The 20,780-nt window shown below is 44.9% G+C and overlaps 1 pseudogene; it reads right to left on the bottom strand.

Annotated features, from left to right (window-relative positions):
- Nucleotides 1-475: 475 nt before the first annotated feature.
- On the bottom strand, nt 476-18,860 carry LOC124651723 (annotated as a pseudogene).
- Between the last annotated feature and the right edge of the window lie 1,920 nt (nt 18,861-20,780).

Genomic DNA, 20,780 nt, shown 5'->3' with positions numbered 1-20,780 from the left:
TTCATTTTGGACTTGGCAGCTTCTCGCTGTAGAGAGCTCTGTTCTTAAAAAAAGATCTAAAACATGCTAGTTTGAAGGCGATACACTTTTACTTCTATAAAACATACTGACTTACTACCAGGTTTGTTTTACGTTCAACTATACTCCGCTGTTTAGTACTGTATTTAGATCAGATGGAGCAACAAAAGGGCACCCAAGAAATCTACAAACTAGGGACAACGTTGATGAGCCATCTCACAAACACACCAAATTCACCTAGCAGGCCTACAACAGGATATCAAGATCAACACATAATGTAAGCATTTGAAGGTACCTATTGGCGCAGGACAGCACCAGTCTAGGCTCAGAGCGTCACTTGTATGGCACCTTAGGGGTAGATACAGTGGCGGACCCAAGATTTTCATCGAGCCTGGACGCACTGTAAGCCCAGTCAAATTTTCATCAAAATATTCATTATTTTTTTTATCAAAATAGGCTACGCCGCCGGCCGGAAGCCTGGGCGCGTGCCCGGGCTTAGGGACAGTTGGGTGCGCCTATGGGTAGATACCATCTTGGCTGAGAGAGAAGCTATGTCGTCCGCACATTCATAGAGGTCTTTCTTTATACCTGCAGTTAACGTTTCTACAAACTCTTTGTAGTCGGAAATGGAATCCATGAGCTGCAGCAGTTCCCTTGCGCACGCCTGAGTTTCTTCAGCCATTTCCCATACCATATCTTGGAGACTCTGTTCAGAATTCTGCCGAATCACGATGCTATAACTGGTCTGTTTGTCCACGGGTCATCGAAGCAGAATAAAAAATTAGAAACACAACACAAGGAAGTACCTTCAAAAATTCTTCTGCATCCTTTTCGACGGTGCTCATTTGATGTTCCTTTTTCTCTGATTCATCTTTCATTTGTCTAGCATCAGCTGCGCAACTTGAAACATGATTTCGAATTTCAAGATCCACTGAATCCACCTGACCAGTCATCGGGGGAACAGAAACTGAAATGTGAACCAGTAAAAAAATTAAAAACTAGTTCATTGTTTTGCATTTATTATCTAGAAGGTTACAGACTAGTTATTGTGATTATGTATTTATGTTGTACAATAGTCCCAAATAACTAGGTTGGCCTTAGCATAGGTAACCTTTTTTACCTGTTAATATAGTTCCATGGTACTTGAGATAAAAGTCAATTTTAGTGATCAAGTATACAAGCTAGGTAGGAGGAATGATTAATAGAACTAAAGTAAATCCAGAATACACACCACCGTCTATGTGTTCATAATCATTATAAGGAGAACAAACGCTAAGAAAATATATACAACATGATTCATGAACGACAAAATATGGCAAAGGCAAGCTACCATCAGTCTGCTTTCGGCTTAACCATAGGTTCGACAAATGAAAATGTACCCAGATGTTTAGCTATCTTAATGAGCTAATCAGAATAACTGTATGAAACAGCACGTAGAGATTAGAAGTTTAGAACCCATGAATTATCTCACAATTTTTGGGAACTCAGAGTACAGTTTTTGAATAATGGGGTGTAGTGGCAACTAGTTGACCAAAATCAATTCTCTTGAAACTAAGGGCCTCTTGGGAACACAAGAAATTTACATATTTCCCACGGAACAAAGAAATATCCCTAATTTCAAACTGGGTCAGATTGTGCAAGTTTATCACGAGCTACGCATCTCAACCAGTTTATGCAGCACAAACAAGATGTGTAAATACATAGTGTACAACTTCTAACAGGTTACACATGAACATCATTCGTTAAGGTCTGAACATTGCTCCCAAGGTGCTATGCGCTAGTCAGACGGGCCTAACCACCAGATATGGTGACGAAATGGGAGTGCATTGCATTGGCTAGTGGCTAGGCGACGCCATTCAGGGCATACACCAGTCAACCTTCTCTTAAGCTTCCGAATCATTTAAAGATGACAATTAAAACATGCTAGAAAATGGAGTATGTAGCAAGTAATGTTTGCACGCCCCTAAATTTATGTGGCGAATCTGAACTACTTACAAAAGCACGAAGTGTTGGCAGAAACATTCAATCTCAGCAATTTATTCATGGATATGTACGGTCTATATCACTCCAATGGCATGGCAAGCCTGAGCACCTAATTCGGAAGTTTGCACGTCCGCTGTGCAGTTTTTCCAGGATTGCACGTCACCAGCCCCACCCAGATCGCTCCGAAACAAACCGCATACTCCCCTGTGTTTTCCAAAGTCTTTGTATGAATCTCCCCCGACGCTGCTCCCCATGCAACCCAATCCTCCCGAGCCTCCTCTTCCGGCGAACCAGCACTCTGCCAGCGTCCTCCCATCAGCGTCAGCATCCCACGAGAAGCCTCCTCTGACCGACGACGGGCGCCGCCGTCCCCTCATGAAGCCTACTTTCTCCGGTGAAACGGCGCTCCACTAGGGGCCTCTCCGCCAGCGCCTGCATCCCCACGCGAAGCCTCCTCTCCTCGGTGAACCGGCGGTCCGCCATGCCGCACCCCGTGGCAGCTGATCCCTGGAGGTGCCCCACACGACGCCGCCTTTCCCCGCGATGAGGATAAGCCGTACTTTACTTTCATATGGGAATTTTTTAGATCAACATCTTTTTTTGGTACAGATATTGTGCTTTCCATTCATAGACTTCTAATGTAAAACATCACTGGAGTTTTGGAGTTCAATTCCAAGTTTCCAACCAACACAATAAGTATGCAAATAATTCTGGCTATTCAAGAAGTATTGATCCTATATCAGAAGTTGTTGGATAACTGTTGGTGTATCTGGTGGGTTGTCTTCTTATTCTCTGTTACGTCCTGACCTATATAAGGTGCTTCTATCTCTGTAACCCTAAGAGGAGAGAGTTCCTCCCTGCAGCCTCCTTCTACCTCAGGTTAGGCCCTCACCTCTGTCCACATGGTATCAGAGCAACGGGCAGTGAGGGCAACGACGGGAAGGACTTCCGATCTGGAAGCCTAGTCTGCTATGGCAGCTAGGAGGAAGAGGAAGAAGAAGGGAGTAGGCTGCTGCGGTGGCTGGGAGGAAGAGGAAGGGAGCAGGCTGCTGCGGCGGCAAGGAGGGGAAGGCAGTGACGAGTAAGGAGGCGAAGAGGGCATCCTGCGGGTAAGCCCTTTGGTGTTTCTGAGAGGTTAGTTTGGTGTCAAGCATGGGGGACAACGGGGATTCGGCCAAGGCTATGGAGAAGCTGGCATATCACTACCAAAGGAGATGGAGGAGGAGGATCTGCTGGAGGGGGAGCAATCGTTCCCCATACCAACATCGGTCAGAAACTTGAGTTGTCGGCGAATGAAATCAAGTTGGAAGGAGTGGCCAACTATCTCCGGTGGTCAAGGAGGGCGCTGTTTGATTTTGAACTCGAAAGGGCTGGATGAACGTGTGAGTGGTGAAGCTGCAGCCAGTCCGGAATGGAAACAGTGGAATGCCATAAATTCTCTGATTGTGGCATGGTTGCTTAACTCTTTGGTTCCTAACATTGCTGCTTCTGTAGAGGCACTCACAAAAGATTCAGAGGTATGGGACACCCTATCAAATCTCTATTCTGTTAAGGGGAACATTATGTTGATTGCTGAGATTGAGGATAAAGTGCATGACTTGCAACAAGGAAACAAAACTGTGATGGCATATGTGGCTGAGTTGCAGCATCTTTGGGGAGATTTAAATCATCTTGATCCTCTAGAACTTGCCCATGGATAATGTGTGAGTGCTGCTGCAAGCTGGATTGAACGTCGACGAGTCATGAAGTTCTTAAAAGGTCTTAATCAAGATTTTGAGGGGAGAAGGGCTGCTTTACTGCATCAAACCACAACCCCTTCTCTCAAAGAAGCCATTGCAGCTATGTCCAGAGAGGAAGTGCGTCTGAATATGACAAAGGGAAGCGATTTTGTCCCTCATCCGACCTTCTACACTACCGAGAGACAAGAGATGAGAGACTGCTATACTTGTGGATAGAAGGGACACTTGAAGCATCATAGTACCTCATTTGCCATACCCAGTAGGGGGAGAGGAGGATACACACATGGCACATGAAGCTACAGAGGAAGAGGTGATGGCAGAGGTGTGGACAGCCATATGGAAAGCAGTATGGAAGAGGTGGTGGACAGCAATATGGCAGAGGTGGTGGACAGCCATATGGACATCAATATGGCAGGGGTGGTGGACAACCATATGGACAACAGTATGGCAGGGGTGGTGAACAGCAGCACGCTATATCACCCAAGTCACATATGGCAGCATCTTCAGAGACAACTACCAGTACCTCTCAGGGACAATCAAGGGAAGAAGGACAAAATGAAGTAACCTTTGGGAACTTTGCTCACTATGTCTACAAAGATGAAGGTAATATTGATCGAGTTTCTATGGCCACTCATAATGCTAATTCAGATTGGATTCTTGATTCTGGAGCATCCAAACATGTTACCGGGAATATTAGTGAGTTTGACTCTTATACTCGAGTATCCTCCCACACATAGAGGCACTATCCAAACAAGCGGATGGCACAAGCACAATCTATAAAAGAGGAGGGCTCGGTGCAATGTACACCCAACATAAAATTGTCATCAGTTCTACATGTTCCTGCTTTCCAATAAATCGCTATCTCTAAGTGCCCTGATTGATCAGCATGACTACCGTATAATAGTTGATAGATATATGTGTTTAATTCAGGAAAGGGAGAGCAGCAAGAAGATTGGGACTGCAACCAGGCATAGAGGTCTTTGGCACATTGATCGTGACAAGATGGGGCATGATGCTAGTTATGTGCTTGCTGCGATTGTTGGAGGAAAGGAGAGTGTGGCTCTAGTTCATCATTGTCGAATGGGTCACATGGCGTTTGATAAAATGTTTCGAGTTTTTCCTGATGTAATGAATGGAGTGGACAAAACCAAATTATGTTGTGATGCCTGCGAATATGCTAAGCATACGAGAACCTCTTATGTTAGTAGAGGGATCGAAGTGTATCCCCATTTGTGTTAGTGCACTCGATGTATAGACGTGTCCTGTTGTGTCGATAAGTGGCATGAAGTACTTTGTGACTTTTATTGATCGCTATTCCGGAATGACTTGGATTTATCTTATGCGTCACAAAGATGAAGTGTTCACTTGTTTTCGAGTTTTTGTGCCTATGTGAAAAACCAATTCAATGTTCGAGTGCAAGTGATCACAACTGATAATGGTACCGAATATATCAACAAACCTTTTGTCGCTTTCTTATCTTCGCAAGGTATACTACACCAGACTTCATGTCCTGACACTCCTCCCCAGAATGGAGTTGTTGAGCGGAAGAATAGGCACATTCTTGAAGTGGCTCGATCTCTTATGTTTACCATGAATGTTCCCAAATTCTTATGGAGTGAGGCAGTTATGACTGCTACGTATTTGATCAACAGAATGCCTACAAAGATTCTAGGTATGCAGTCTCCTTGCCAACTCCTTCTAAATAACAATGACTTTGTTGTACCACCCAAACTCTTTGGTTGTACATGTTTTGCAAGGGATCACAGACCATCTGTTGGCAAGCTAGATCATCGGGCTATCAAATGTATCTTTATTGGCTATTCCTCCAGACAGAAGGGTTACAAGTGTTGGAATCCCACTGACAGAAGGACATTTGTAAGCATGGATGTTACGTTTCGCTTGTCAGAACCATTTTATGACGGTGAAAGTGATCTTAGTGGCTTGTTCCAGGGGCTTGACCATCTTGGTGATGCTCAAGAGGGGGAGCAACAGCAAGGTGGTGATCAAGAGCAGCAAGATGGTGACCAACAGCAACATCAACAAATTCCTATTGTTGCGGAGATTCCCGCAATTCCCGGTACACCTACACCACCTAGACCCGTACCACCACAAAGATGGCTGCAGAATCCACTTGTGTACTCTAGAAGATAAGTACAAAGGGAACAAGTAGATGCACTGGAGGAGCAACAAGACCAGGGGCTGGGGGAGCAACCCATTGGACCTGAAAATCAAGGAAGCGCAAGTGTAGATTCTGCCAGGAGAATCAATCTCAGACTAAGTCCAATAATAGCCTAGACTTGCCAATTGCAATAAGGAAAGGGATAAGGAAAGTTATGCCCCCAAAGCGACTGAGTTATGATGACTATGGCGTAGAAAATTATATTTCTTACGAGGCATTGTTACCCTCTTTTCAGGCTTTTGTTGCTTCACTACAAACTGTATCTGTTCCTAAGGATTGGAAGGCAGCCAGGTTGGACCCGAGATGGTGCAATGCTATGATGGAAGAATTAGAGGCCTTGAAGAAAAATAAAACATGGGAGTTGACAAATCTGCCTAAAGGAAAGAATATAGTAGGCTGTAAGTGGATCTATTTTGTAAAACAAAATGCAGAAGGAAAAGTGGAGAGATATAAGGCAAGACTTGTGGCAAGAGGATACAGTCAGACTTATGGCATTGACTATGATGAGACATTTGCACCAGTGGCAAAAATGAGCACTCTGTCGAATATTGATCTCTTGTGCAGAGCAAATTTCGGATGGCCCTTGCATCAACTTGATGTCAAAAATGCATTTCTGCATGGTGATCTTCAAGAGGAGGTGTATATGGAGATGCCACCAGGATTTGTCAGACCTGAAATTAAAAGGTAGGTATGTAGACTGAAGAAATCTCTATATGGTCTCAAACAATCTCCACGGGCCTGGTTGAGTAAATTACACAAATCTACCACAATTGAGGCAGTGGTCACAAGTCAGTACCATTCTTGAAATTTTTTGCTAAAAACTACTACTTCAGAGGTAATCAACAACAGATAGCGCAAATACAAGTCTGAGAGCCTTTTAAGGGCCGAGGGCCCACTGTTAGGCCGAACGGCCGTTTCCTCTCGTCAGGTACCGAAGCGCTGGTAGCCCACTGTCAGTTGCGGGCGTCGGTGTCGTGGGCGCGGGGCGCCGGAGAGGAGGATACTGGACACAGCCGCCACGGCGACCGCGTCCATCAGTGCGGCGCGGCCCTCTGCGCAGCCCCCCACGTTGTAGGCGACCATGAACGCCAGCCTGCGTATGGGCGTCGGCGACGGTGAGCAGGGCCTTGGGCGCCCCAGATAAGCGCGCGACCTTGGTCTGGTTCACGACGACGAGGGAGAGGTGGTAGACCGCCATCCCAGCGGCGCGCCGCGTGCGCGGGTGTTGGGCAGGGGAAGTGAGGAGCTCGGGAGCGGCGGCACCGCGCCCAACACGCCAATGGCGACGCGGTTCTCCTCGGCAAGCGCGAGCCCGAAGAGTGCGCCCGCCGCCCGAGCAACGGAGCACCTCGACGATGCGCATCTTGTTGGCCATCTCGAGGGAGAGGTTCACCAGCGCGGCGATCGCGTCGACGCTAGCGGGGGCGTGGCGCGGGGATGAGATTTCCGTTAGCAAAACATGGCCATTGTTGCGTGCGGTGGAGTCGGAGGGCGTCTGCGCGCGACGCTACGACGCGGGCGGCCAGGAAACGCTGAAGAGAAGGTGTGGTCGACCGTGCCGGTGCGGGGCGTCGTGGCCCGTAGCTTCTGGTGATGCAGAGGGCGAGGCCGCTGCACGCGGACGCGGGCGCAGCTTTGCCCGTAAGATGGATCGAGGCGCGCAGCCGACAAGGCGAGCTGGTACTTGGCGCTGGTGTTGTTTCCCGCTCGCGCGAGTTCGTCATGCCGCCGCCTACTGCTGTTACTAGTTGGTGCGCGCGCGTGCTTGCTCATTTGCCACTGCCGCTAATGCGCTGCTTAGGTGATGCTGCTTGCCTGCATGCCCATGGCGCGCCGCTCCCGCGTTGCTGCATGTTGCATGCTGTTTGCGTGGGCGCCGCTGCTTGCTGCTCGTGCGTGATGTTGTGGCCCCTGCTGCATGCGCATGAGGCGCTGAAGTTGGAGGTGGGGCCGGTCCTGCGCCGGACAGGGATGGTGCAGCCCTTGCCGGCGGGCGCGCGGTGATTTCCTCTGTGCTGAGCCCGACAGGCGCGCGCGGACCTGGCCGGCAGCCCCATGTGAACCAGGCCGACGACGCACGCGGACCTGGCGGCGGCGCAAAGGAACTGGCCGGCACCGTGCGAAGAACCAGCCGGCGGCGCTCAGGGAACTCGCCGGCGGCGTGCAGAGCGCGCGCCGCCGCTCCGTGCTCTCCCGTGTGGTCTCCCGAAGCACGGCCAGCGGCGCCGCCACCTTGTCGTCCTCGTCCTCCAACGGGTCAACTGCCACCTCCGCCACCACGGGCTTCGTGGTCACTGCATCCTCCGCAGCAGCTCCTACAACTAACGGACAGAAAACGGCCGGTCGCCTGACGGTGGGTCCTCATGGCTTAAAATGCTCTCGGACTTGTATTTGCGCTATCTGTTATTGACTCTGAAGTGGTAGTTTTTAGCAAAAATTTCCAAGAATGGTACTAACTTGTGACCACTGCCTCAATTGTGGTAGATTTGTGTAATTTACTCGGCCTGGTTTGATAGGTTTAGACAAGTGGTGTGTGGCATGGGATATGGTCAATGCAATGGAGACCATACCTTATTTTACAGACATTCTGAGCAGAAAATCACTATCCTTGTTGTGTATGTTGATGATATTATTATCACGGGAGATGATAATGTGGAAATCGCAAGACTGAAAGGATGCTTGAGTCAAGCCTTTGAGGTGAAAGATTTGGGAAAACTTAAATACTTCCTTGGAATAGAAGTTGCAAGATCATCAAAAGGGATATCACTATCTCAAAGAAAGTATACATTGGATCTCTTAGATGATATGGGCATGATGGGGTGCCGAGTGGCTTCAACACCTATTGACCAAAATAATAAAATCACACCTGGAGAACCCATAGACAAGGAGAAATATCAAAGACTTGTTGGAAGACTAATATACTTATGCCACACGAGACCAGATATATCATTTGCAGTGAGTGTGGTGAGTCGCTATATCATTTGCAGTGAGTGTGGTGAGTCGCTATATGCATGATCCGAGGGATGGACACTTGGAAGCAGCTCAAAGAATCCTGAGATACTTGAAGGGCACTCCGGGAAAAGGATTGTGGTTTAAAAGTAATGGATACCTAAATGTAGATGGATATTGTGATGCAGATTGGGCTAGCTGCTTAGATGATCGAAGATCCACCTCAGGGTATTGTGTTTTTGTTGGAGGAAATTTGGTGTCATGGAGAAGTAAGAAACAATCTATTGTCTCGAAATCAACAGCCGAAGCAGAGTACAGAGCTATGTCACAGGGCTGGGTGAAATGTTGTGGGTACGAAACCTTCTAAGAGAGCTGAAAATTTTAAGGCAAGGAAGCTTGAAAGTGTGGTGTGATAATATGTCTGCCATAAATATAGCAAACAACCCTGTCCAGCATGAGCGAACTAAACATGTGGAGATAGACGGATTCTTTATTAAAGAAAAGATTGATGCAGGGATTATCTCATTGGCTTATGTGAGATCAGGACAACAAGTGGCAGACTGTTTAACAAAAGGGCTAGGATCAAAGGAGTGTAATCTTGCTTGTACCAAGATGGGGATGATTGACATTTATCACCCATCTTGAGGGGGAGTGTTGGATAACTGTTGGTGTATCTGGTGGGTTGTCTTCTTGTTCTCTGTTGTGGCCCATCTAGTCCAGCCCAAGTCCTGACCTATATAAGGTGCTTCTATCTCTATAACTCTAAGAGGAGAGAGTTCCTCCCTGCAGCCTCCTTCTACCTCAGGTTAGGCCCTCGCCTCTGTCCACAGAAGTAATTTTTGAACCAACAATGTTACACTGTTTTAAGTGTAAAACCATCTGGAAAGAGATTTATAATGTGAACGGTGGTTACCATGAGCCATCATTATTGCTGGCCGCATTCCTAGCGCTCACCGTGACCATGCAGCTCCAGTGGGGTGTGCTCAAGGACGAATGTGGTCAGGTAGGTTGGCAGTAACATTCAATCTTGCCCTCCATGAAGAGTGTGTTTTCATGAGTGGAGTGTTTTTTGCAATTCAAAGGAAACTGAGATTCTTATCTTGCAGGTTGTCTTCTTGATACTTGTTGACACTTCATGAGTAGGGTGTGCTCGAGGACGACTGTTTTCTTCTTGGTAGTTGTTTGTAGTGATACTTAACTTTCATAGTTCAGCTTTTCAGAACCGGTCAGCGGTAGGATCTTTAGTTGTTTGCAGGTTTCCTGTTGTTACCCCTGCATGCCACTAGTTGCAGCTCTAAACAGCATACTAGCATTCCTCGATTCCCTCTAAGCAGCACGCAAGGATCTACTTTCATAATTGCGCCTTCACATATCTGAATGATAATTCTCTAAAGTAGGAGGGGAGGATGTTTGATCTGAGTACGCAAGGGGGAAGCAGGAGGGAATTGATATGACATGAATTATTTGGCTGTGAATTTGTATTTCCGGTTATTAGCTAAGTAACGAGAACATAATGCCATATGTGACTATTGAAAACATTGTTTTGCCCCTGGAAGCAAGGAATTTATGCCCGTTCCTGTATGCTTACACCATGACTAAGGTCACTTAATTCTCCAATGTTTCCAACAACAACAACAAACAACAACCAAGCCTTCCCAAACAAGTTGGGGTAGGCTAGAGTTGAAACCCATAAGATCTCGAAGCCAAGTCATGGTTCCAGAACGTGGATAGCTAACTTCCACGCACCCCTGTCCATGGCTAAATCTTTGTCGATATTCCAAACCTTCAGGTCTGTCTCTCTTAACGGACTCCTCCCATGTCAAATTTGGTCTACCACGACCCCTCTTAACATTCTCAGCCGTTTTATCCGTCCGCTATGCACTGACGCTTCCGGAGGCCTCCGTTGGATATGTCCAAACCATCTGAGACGATGTTGGACCAGCTTCTCTTCAATCGGTGCTACCCAACTCTCTCCCGTATATTGTCATTCCGTACCCGATCCTTTCTTGTGTGGCCACATATCCATCTCAACATGCGCATCTCTGCTACACTTAACTGTTGGATATGTCGTCTCTTCGTTGGCCAACACTCCGCGCCATACAACATCGCGAGTCGGATAGTTGTCCTATAAAACCTCGCCTTTAGCTTTTGTGGCACTCTCTTGTCACGTAGTACGCCGTAAGCTTGGCGCCACTTCATCCAACCAGCCTTGATTCGGTGGCCCACATCTTCATCGATATCGCCATCCTTCACGCAACATGGACCCCAAATATCGAAAAGTGTCTCTCTCCGGTACCACCGCCCATCAAGGCTAACCTCTCCTCCTCGTGCCTAGTAGAACCGAAACCGCACCTCATGCATCTCGGTTTTAGTTCTACTAAGCCTAAAACCTTTCAATTCTAGAGTTCGCCTCCACAACTCTAACTTTCTATTAACCCCCGTTCGGCTATCATCGACTAGCACCACATCATCCGCAAAGAGCATACACCATGGGATATCTCCTTCTATATCCCTTGTGACCTCGTCCATCACCAAATCAAAAAGATAAGGGCTCAAAGCTGACCCTTGGTGTAGCCCTATTCTAATTGGAAAGTCATCAGTGTCGCCATCACTTGTTCGAACACTTGTCACAATATTATCATACATATCCTTGATGAGGGTAATGTACTTTATTGGGACTTTGTGTTTCTCCAAGGCCCACCACATGACATTCTGAGGTATCTTATCATAGGCCTTCTCCAAATCAATGAACACCATATGAAGGTACTTCTTTTGCTCCCAGTATCTCTCCATCAGTACGTCGTACCAAGAAGAAGGCTTCCATGGTAGACCTCCCGTGCATGAAACCAAATTGGTTTTTGGTCACGCTTGTCAACCTTCTTAAGCGGTGCTCAATGATTCTCTCCCATAGCTTCATAGTATGGCTCATCGCCTTGATTCCACGGTAATTAGTACAACTTTGAACATCCCCTTGTTCTTGAAGATTGGTACTAAAATACTCCGCCTCCATTCTTCGGGCATCTTGTTTGACCGAAAAATGAGGTTGAAAAGCTTAGTTAGCCATACTATCGCTACGTCCCCAAGGCCTCTCCACGCCTCGATGGGGATACCATCAGGACCCATCGCCTTGCCTCCTTTCATCCTCCTTAACGCCTCCTTAACCTCAGACTCCTAGATACGTCGCACAAAGCACATGCTGGTATCATCAAAGGAGTCATCTAGCTCAATGGTAGAGCTCTCAACTTCTCCATTGTAAAGGTTGTCAAAGTACTCCCGCCATCTACGCTTGATCGCCTCATCTTTCACAAGAAGTTGATCCTCTTCGTCCCTGATGCATTTGAATTCGTTGACATCCCTCGTCTTCCTCTCCCTAAACTTGGCCATCTTATAGATGTCCCTTTCGCCTTCCTTCGTGTTTAAACGTTGGTAGAGTTCCTCATACGCCCGACCCCTTGCTTCACTCACCGCCCGCTTTGCGCCTTCTTCGCCACCTTGTACTTCTCCATGTTAGCCGCACTCCCGTCCGTATATAGGCATCTCGAAACTAGTCCTTCTTCTCCCTAATAACCTTCTGGACCTCATCGTTCCACCACCAGGTATCCTTAGCTTCCCTTCTACTTCCCTTAGTCACCCCAAACTCCTCTACAGCGACCTTCCGCAAGCAGGTCGCCATACTCGTCCACATCAGAAATAATGATATATATGAACAAGTCTACATTTTGCCTGTGTACCAATGAGAATTATGTGGCAAACAGAGTCTGGTTGTTTATATGTGTTCAATTCTGAAAGAGATGACATACCGTCTTTTCCAAAGTGTTTGTATGAATCTCACACTAGAATAGAAGCATCTTCAATGAAACATAAGCCTTATTTATTTGCATTAATTAATTAAGATGTGTGTTGCACGTGCACAACTAACTCGTAAAAAACTAAATAAGAGAACATATCAATGAGCGATGACATCTGAAACAGTGGAGAAACACGTCTTATCACCTTTTTTTCACCTCCCTCTCTTCCAGCTAAGAAATTATCCTATGTGGCATTGCTAAGATAAGGCTGACATTACCCCACTGTACGTACATATACCCTTAGACACTGGTCGTTGGCAGTCGCAGCGAATGAGAAAGAAAACAGACCACATGCAGCAATAAAGCATATTTCAAAAATGCAGGCCCTCGAAACTTTGTAACTGTCATAATCAATTAGTATCTCCATATGGGAATAGACAATGCACTAGAATGCATGTAGTAACACTTTTCTAACTCGACAACTAATATTTACAAAATAAATTGGATTGGCATAGTGAAAATAGTATGATTAGATTTGTCATGAAAATATTTTCCTATTATCATAATTTTATGGCTCTCTACTAACAGATTTGTAATCCTAACGCTCAAAATTGCACACAGAACCTATGTCAAAAGTTAAAACTCAAAACAGCATGTTTTGTTTAACTGAGGGAGCGGAAAATAGAAGTAAAACATTGGCCAGTGTTAACTTGAGATTTTCCCTAAGAGTTCACTTGAGAAATGTTTGCATGATGCACAGTATATAAACTATAAACAATAAGCCAACTATTGTCTGCACCGTAATGAGTACTAGTATATGGTACAGATCCTACAATTATCAGAATTGTGAATTAACTTTCGCTAAAAGATAAGGGTTTCCGCTTTGATGCACGAGTTTTAACAAGTCGTTCATGAACATACCAATGGTTAAAACAGACTTTAGGTCTTTTTTTTCGATGTTGTGATATATATAGTATTCCCTCCATCCCTGAATGTGGCTCCAAAACATATTCCCGTAGACCAAGGCAGGGTTGTTGGAGGGAAGACTTGGACGCAAATAGCCCCCAGCAATCCGTTCGGTGGCTTTAATATCACTCGTTTAGGAAACCAAAACCTAATGAACTCCGTCTCTCCCAATTGGCCATCCTTATCGCTACCTGCACGCGTGGTCTCTCTGCTAATCCTCTCTTGCACGCCGCACTTCCTCTACCTCATGCACCCACCTCAGTACTTGGCGCATGAAAAAGCCTCCATTGACCATTGGTCAGCTCAGGTGTCACTCGGATCACCAGTACAACATGAGTATTGCAACCAAATAAAGATTTGAAGAATGGAGCATTATCACTCAAAAATTCTGAAGCTTTTGTACACCCAAGCAAGTTTTTATCTCTTTCCTGTCTGATAAGAACCATATGAACCCCACATGATGAGGCCTCTTCTCAGCTTTCCTCTATCTTTAGCCTTGTTCATGGTAACCTACGCCAATCGAATAATTCAACGACCTCACAAGGAGTTCCGCAGTGACATCAAGGATGTGTGATGATGCACACTTTGTGGGTTCCACCATAGGCGCAGACTCTTTGGGCACTATTGCACACGTCATGGTCGAAGTGCCTGAAGGTTTCCTGTTCGAGGTACAGGTACAGGTACAGGTCCAATGTCCATTTCTTGCAAGTACAGGATGTCACCATCCGAGTCGAACAAGCCACCACACCTTCTATCTGGCCCATCAACAGCGCTGTCTTCTATCTCATGAGGCTTTATAACGGCACGAGCTTCTAATTCTTTCCTGGCGTACTATGCTGTCCATTATTCTCTAGCACGTGCGGGAGGGGCAAAAATATAGATGTTCCTACCGTTTCTAAGCCTAGTGTCACCTAATGCGGGACTAAACAGTTAAACATTTGTGCTACATATTCAGTGAAGGAGAGACTATAAGATGACTAACCTCATTATTTTTAGCCTGTAGAACAGAAACATGAATCTTTTTCTCCTCCAGCATTTTAGCAATTCCTTGTAACTGCTTTTGTATATCAATTGACTCATCATGCTTTGAGACAAATATCCTTTTAGTCTCATTAGCAAGAGAAATAAGCGCAGGCTTTAGGGCAGTTTTGTAGGTGGTACCAAGGATCTCAGCTGGGGAGGATCCTTTCGCATTTACCATGTACTGGAAATCAATACTGGGTTTCAACCTGCAAAATGGCATAAGAGTGCTTTACAATAAGGCAACAAACTCTAGATATAATTGACCATACAGAAGTTTGAGAATAAACAACAAAACCACAATATAGTCATATCTTTCTGAGATCTTGATCTTTGTTTGCTTCAGTGCCGCCACTAAATAGCTGAGCACTGAGAACCAATTTGAGGACAATATAAGAATACTAGATTACCCAAAACCTATCTTGGCAATCGTTTCTTATGAAAAGAATGTTATTATACCTTTAGTTTTTATATTTCTCAATTATCTATTCTACTCCATCGGTTTTACCGTCAAACATAAATAAAGAAGATAAAAGAACTAATCCTGCACGATTGTCTGGCTAGAAATCTAATACAAACTGGAGGCTCCAATGGAGCTTTCACATTAATTCTAGAGAAATAGAAAAAACGCTACATATAATCTGTTCATTTTAGATCAAGTTAAACAAAGGGTTCAGATAAATACTCGTGCAGAAAGAGGTCTTCGTTCAAACATAAGTCTAAATCACAGGCACTAATTATGTCGGATAGTTGAAATGTTTTGGAATTTGAAAGGTGGCAAACACAGTATAAGCAAAAAAGAAAAGTAGTTTCATGCCATGTAGATAGAGGGAAGTAGACTAACGCTTGTCACTTGTCAGGCTAGATTTTCCTGCCAGGGTCAAACTTCATATCATCTTTCATATATGACATAATCAAGCCTATCATCCAGAAAATTAAATATGGCAATATTTCTATTCCGTTATATTGAGTATTCCCTCTGTTCCAAATTAATTGACGCAATTTTGCCTAGATACGCATGTATGTAGACGCGTTTTAGTGTATAAATACATTTGTATCTAGACAAAGCTGCGTCACTGAATTTGAAACAAAGGGAGTATATGACTTCTAGAAGCCTCTTTCTTAATCCTAGGAAAGGCAAAAAGAGATTTGCAAGTTGATCAGGGTTATTTTATAAATAAGGTTAAATTATCCTTGAATACGATAGACAGAAAACTCTTGTTCAATTAGTATCACATCATGAAAAGTATGGACTATCCTTATTCAGTGGGAAACATGCATTTAGTACTATCGTGCAGCTACCAATTAAAACAAGACACAGCAATCAGAAAAGAGAAAAGGCATACTTTAATGTAAGAATATTATATGAAGCAAAATATATAAGAGGCCCATTGTAAAGTTGTAGGTAGCGTAGCCATATAACCTTTGCTAGAAATTCTTCCATATATGACTCAATTATTTTGTAACATGATGCCATGTTCAACAGCAAAAGCTGAAGAAACGAATGATCAGGGACAGTCAGTCAGGGAATGAAGAGACTTAAGTTACGGAAACAATTGAAGGGAGAATAGGAGACAAAGTAGATCAAAGGTAAAACGTATCATGTCCTGCATCTTTCCTGCACTTTCTGCTGTGTAACACAGCAATGTTGGAACCGTCTTTATCCAGCTTATGTAAACTACTGAAGGACTGCCTATTCCCTGTCTCAATCAGAAGTCTATGTATGCACAGATCTGATCTCAGTAACAAAGCTAAACCTCTAAACCTCTAAACTGCAGTAACCACAACTCCTAAACAAAGTAAAATAAGCAAATACTAATAAATTCCCAAATGAACCACTATTTGAAATATGGACACTAAGAAGACCAAACATATTAAACTATGGAGCACAATGTCAGCACTAGAATAGATAGATACTTCTTTAAATTATTTCTTCGTATCAAATAAGAGTAGCAGTTACTTGGTTAGCATCAGTTTCAAGGTGCTTAAATAATAACCGAGTCATATTGGTGAAAGAATAATATGGACAAACTCAAAGATTCAGAATATCCAAAGATCTTTCCGGGGAATTCTTACTTTCTGTGGGCGTGGTTGCACTGCTCAGCAAGCCCCTCAATATCCTCGAGCTCACTGACCAGCGAAGGTGAAAGAATAATATGGACAAACAAAGATTCAGGAAATCCAAAGTTCTTTTGGGGGAAATCTTACTTTCTGAGGGCGTGGTTGCACTGCTCAGCAAGCCCCTCAATATCCTCGAGCTTACTAACCAGTGAAGGTTCGAGTTCCCATCCCTTCTCGCCCAGCGCCGCATTGGCATTCTCCACCTTGGCAATATCATGCTCCACCGCTTGCATCTCCCTAGCCATCCTATCGACATCCCTCACATTCACCACCTGCATCTCCACGTTTTTCACTAGCTCCTCCTTCGCTGGCCATTCATTACCTTGGCCTCAAGCTCCTTGTCTTTCTCCACCAACGCATCTTCCTTCTCCTTATCCTGGTGGACCAGCTCTTCACCACAGCCTCAAACGTCCGCAGTGAATGCCTCCTTCTTCTCCTCCAGAGCCCTCAGGCGAGAGGGCTGTGAGGTTTGCTTATTCGGCTTTGCCATCAGATCCTCGACCTCCTTCTCCGGCGCCTGAAGGGCCATTTCGCACGCATCGGCTTGGGCGCGGGCCTTTGGAGTGGGTACTCCTCGTCGAGGGAGGCGACAGCATCATCCTCGCCTGTGAGGAATAGGTAGTAGCTGTCGGTGAGGTAGAGCATTAGGTCATTCGAGGTGGCCGCGGTGGGGGAGGTTGGCGATGTGGGCGGCGAGGGAGGGGGCCGTGGCGATGGAGGAGGGGCGGCTGCTGCACATGCTGAAGGCGTCGGAGTCGCGGCGGGAGAAGGCGTCCTCGAGGTTGCACGGGTAGAGGGGCTGGTCCGTCATTGGGGTGCGATCAGCCGCGGAGGACTTCGGATGGCGGGCTGCCGCGCCGCCGCCGCCGCGCCGCATTTCCGGTGCCGGAGTTGGGGTTTGGAAATTTGAGAAGTGCGGGTTTCGATTCGATTTTGGAGAGACTGGCTTTTGGAGATGGGGGATTTCAGGACAAATCCTATACACCGCTCAACGCGATATATACGATCGGCGCCGCACGCGTACTTGATTACATGGGCCAGGCCCATTTATGCCTTTCCCCGTTGCTTCTTCTTCTTCAACATTCAACCCAATCGATTTGCTGTCCTATTGATTTTTCTATCCGGTTTTTTCTGCCGCTTTGCTATAATGTTTTCTGTGCGGTTTCTTTTTTTTTTTGAACTAAGATCACATATATTAAGCAGCAGGCCGCCTCATTAAAAACCTTCCAGTCCCCTTCGGTATCCTGGTAAGAAAAAGAGTGCGTAAGAAACCTGCTGCCTCGAGAATTACATAGTGTTCTTACAATTTGCAATCAACTCCCTAATACACTCCGGAGTTGAGTTGCAGGTAGACCTACTAAAGCCTGACTTACCTAATTGAGCTAACACATGGGCAGGGCTATTACAGAGACGATCAACTTTAGTTACAGAAATATCCCTATAAATTTTCAGCAACTCTCTACCTTCAAGAATCAGGGGCCAGCTCCTTGATAGATCGGTATCTACTGAATCCAGGGTCTGGACCGCTCTCAGACAGTCCGATTCAAGTACTGCAGGCCAACACTTCAGAGAGATTAGGCACTTTAGACCATCTAAACATGCCAGGATTTCTGCCTCCTCAGCACTGCTACAATTGGGAATAAATTTCCACTCTGAATGTATCACAGAGCCCTCATGGTCACGAACAATGATTTCCAAACCTGCCTCTTTTGAATGGGAGTTCCATCCAGCATCCACATTTGCTTTTAGCGTACCCTCGGCCGGAGCACTCCATGACAAAGTCGAGCTTGCATGGGTGTTTGACACAGCTGTAGATGATGTCAGATAGTTTGCTAGAAAATTCACCGAGGCCGTTATAGTGGCTTTGCCATCTCCATGTACTACGTTATTTCAATGATGCCACACTCGCCATAACAGAAAAAGAACCCGTGATCGCATGTCCGGGTTTAGCTGTTGAAGGATGTGAAGCAGCCACTCCTTTCCAGCCACGTTAAAAACAGCATCAGGTGGCAGGGACCAGACCGTGCGCATCTCCTCTCGCAACGCCTTTGCCAGTGTGCACCGGACCAAAGCATGATGGATGTCCTCATCCTCCATCCCACATATAGAGCAAACAGGTTCAATTTTATGTATACGTCTGTGTAAACTATCTTTCACAGCTAGAGAGTTCGTGTCCGCTCTCCAAGCAAAAATACGGACCTTTTGGGGTACATCCGTCTTCCAAATCGTGTCCCAAATACGACGATCCCCAGTAGGTTCTGCACTAGATTGCCCTTGGTCCACCTCTTGGACATTCAGTGTCCCAAGGCGATAGGCTGATCGGACGCTGAAGAGGCCATTGCTCTCGCCGCTCCAGGCGATGACATCATCGGTGGCTCGTGCAGGCAACTTTATACTGAGAATGCAGGCTGCATCTCGCGGGTAGAAACTGGCACGTACCGCTTCCTCATCCCAACGCCGTGTGTTGTGTAAAATAAGTTCTGAGACCCATCGTTTGCGAGAATTTCCCCGACGTCCTTCCACTTTAGGGGCATCCGGTCTTGGTAGCCAATTATCTCTAAAAAAAATCACTTTAGTGCCGTCACCAACACGCCAAACTATGCCTTTCTTAAGTAGTTCCAGCCCATGAAGCACACCTTGCCAAGTTTGGGACTGGTTTTGGATAAAGGCGGTGTCCAGGAGATCACATGTTGGATAGTACCGAGACTTGAGTAACTGAGCACCTAAACTGTCCGGGAATTTAATTAGCCTCCACGCTTGGCGAGCGAGCAAGGCCTGATTGAAAATTCTGAGGTCACGGAAACCAATTCTGTGCGGTTTCTTGTTTCTTTGCCGGTTACCTTTTTGTTCGGATTTTCTGTGTTGGTTTTATTCGGTTCTGTGGTTGGTTTTCCCGTTTTATTATTTGCCTCGGTTTGATTTTCTTTGGATTTTAAACTTTAGTTAGTTTTGAGAAAGTTCGGGTTTGAAAAAGTGTTTAGATTTGAAAATGTTAATTTTTGAATTTATACATATTTTAGATTTGTATTTGGATTTCGAATTTGTTAATATTTTGAATTTTGTTTGGGTTTTTATTAATTTACATACTTAATTTGTTCATAATTTGAATATACCTTTTTTTATTTTGTTGATTTTGAATTTTGTTCGTATCTTAATTTTTTCCCGATTTCAAATTTGTTCAGATTCTTAAATTTATTTGTATTTTGAATTTGTTTGGATATTTTTCCATCTCACTCTTATTTTGGCTTCCTTTTATTTCTAATGGGTTTCATATCTAGCCTACCAAACTTGCTTGGGAAAAAGGTTTTGATGTTGTTGTTGTTGTAGTTGTTGTTTTGAATTTATTTGAAATTTAAGTTTAAGAGATTTTTGTTCAGTGCTTTTGTTTGGATTTTGGGTTTGTTCGTATTTTGAAGTTGTCCATATTTTTTTAAGTAGGTCTGCTTTTAATTTGTTTGGATTTTGAAAACATTGAAATAGTTCGAGAAACAGTCGAGAACGAAGTCACGTTCGAAGCTTGTTCGGCGGAGCCCACTATCTAGAATGGTACACGGTTACAATATATATAAACTTTTTTGACAATGGTCTTAGCAACATGACTAAGATAGATGCTAACCTAAATTATCAAATATACATACGCTTCAAGTTTATACAAAATCTTATTTTCCTTAAATAACAAAGTTTGAAGGTTTGCAAGTCAAGAGTTGTATGGACACAATGGGATGCCTTGAGCATCCACAAGCTTATGATTTTCATCCTTGGATGAATCCTTGTTTGTTGCACCTATCTTCACTATGAAAAAACTTCAACATAAAGTTTTCTCATATTTCTTTTCTACGGGGGTGATGTTAGTGGTTTAAAGAAAATTCCTTTGATCACAGACCCAAGTAAAACTTGGTTTCAAATTTCCAAAGAGTTACTCAAGTTGGTAACATCCTCAAAATGTCGAAAGACCCAAAACTTATCACGTAGAAACTTAAAATAGACACTTCTGCAAAAAAGGACATATGTATCCAG

Source organism: Lolium rigidum, chromosome 1 (assembly GCF_022539505.1).
Source record: "Lolium rigidum isolate FL_2022 chromosome 1, APGP_CSIRO_Lrig_0.1, whole genome shotgun sequence".
NCBI lineage: Eukaryota > Viridiplantae > Streptophyta > Magnoliopsida > Poales > Poaceae > Lolium > Lolium rigidum.
This window is presented reverse-complemented; position numbering and strand designations above follow the sequence as displayed.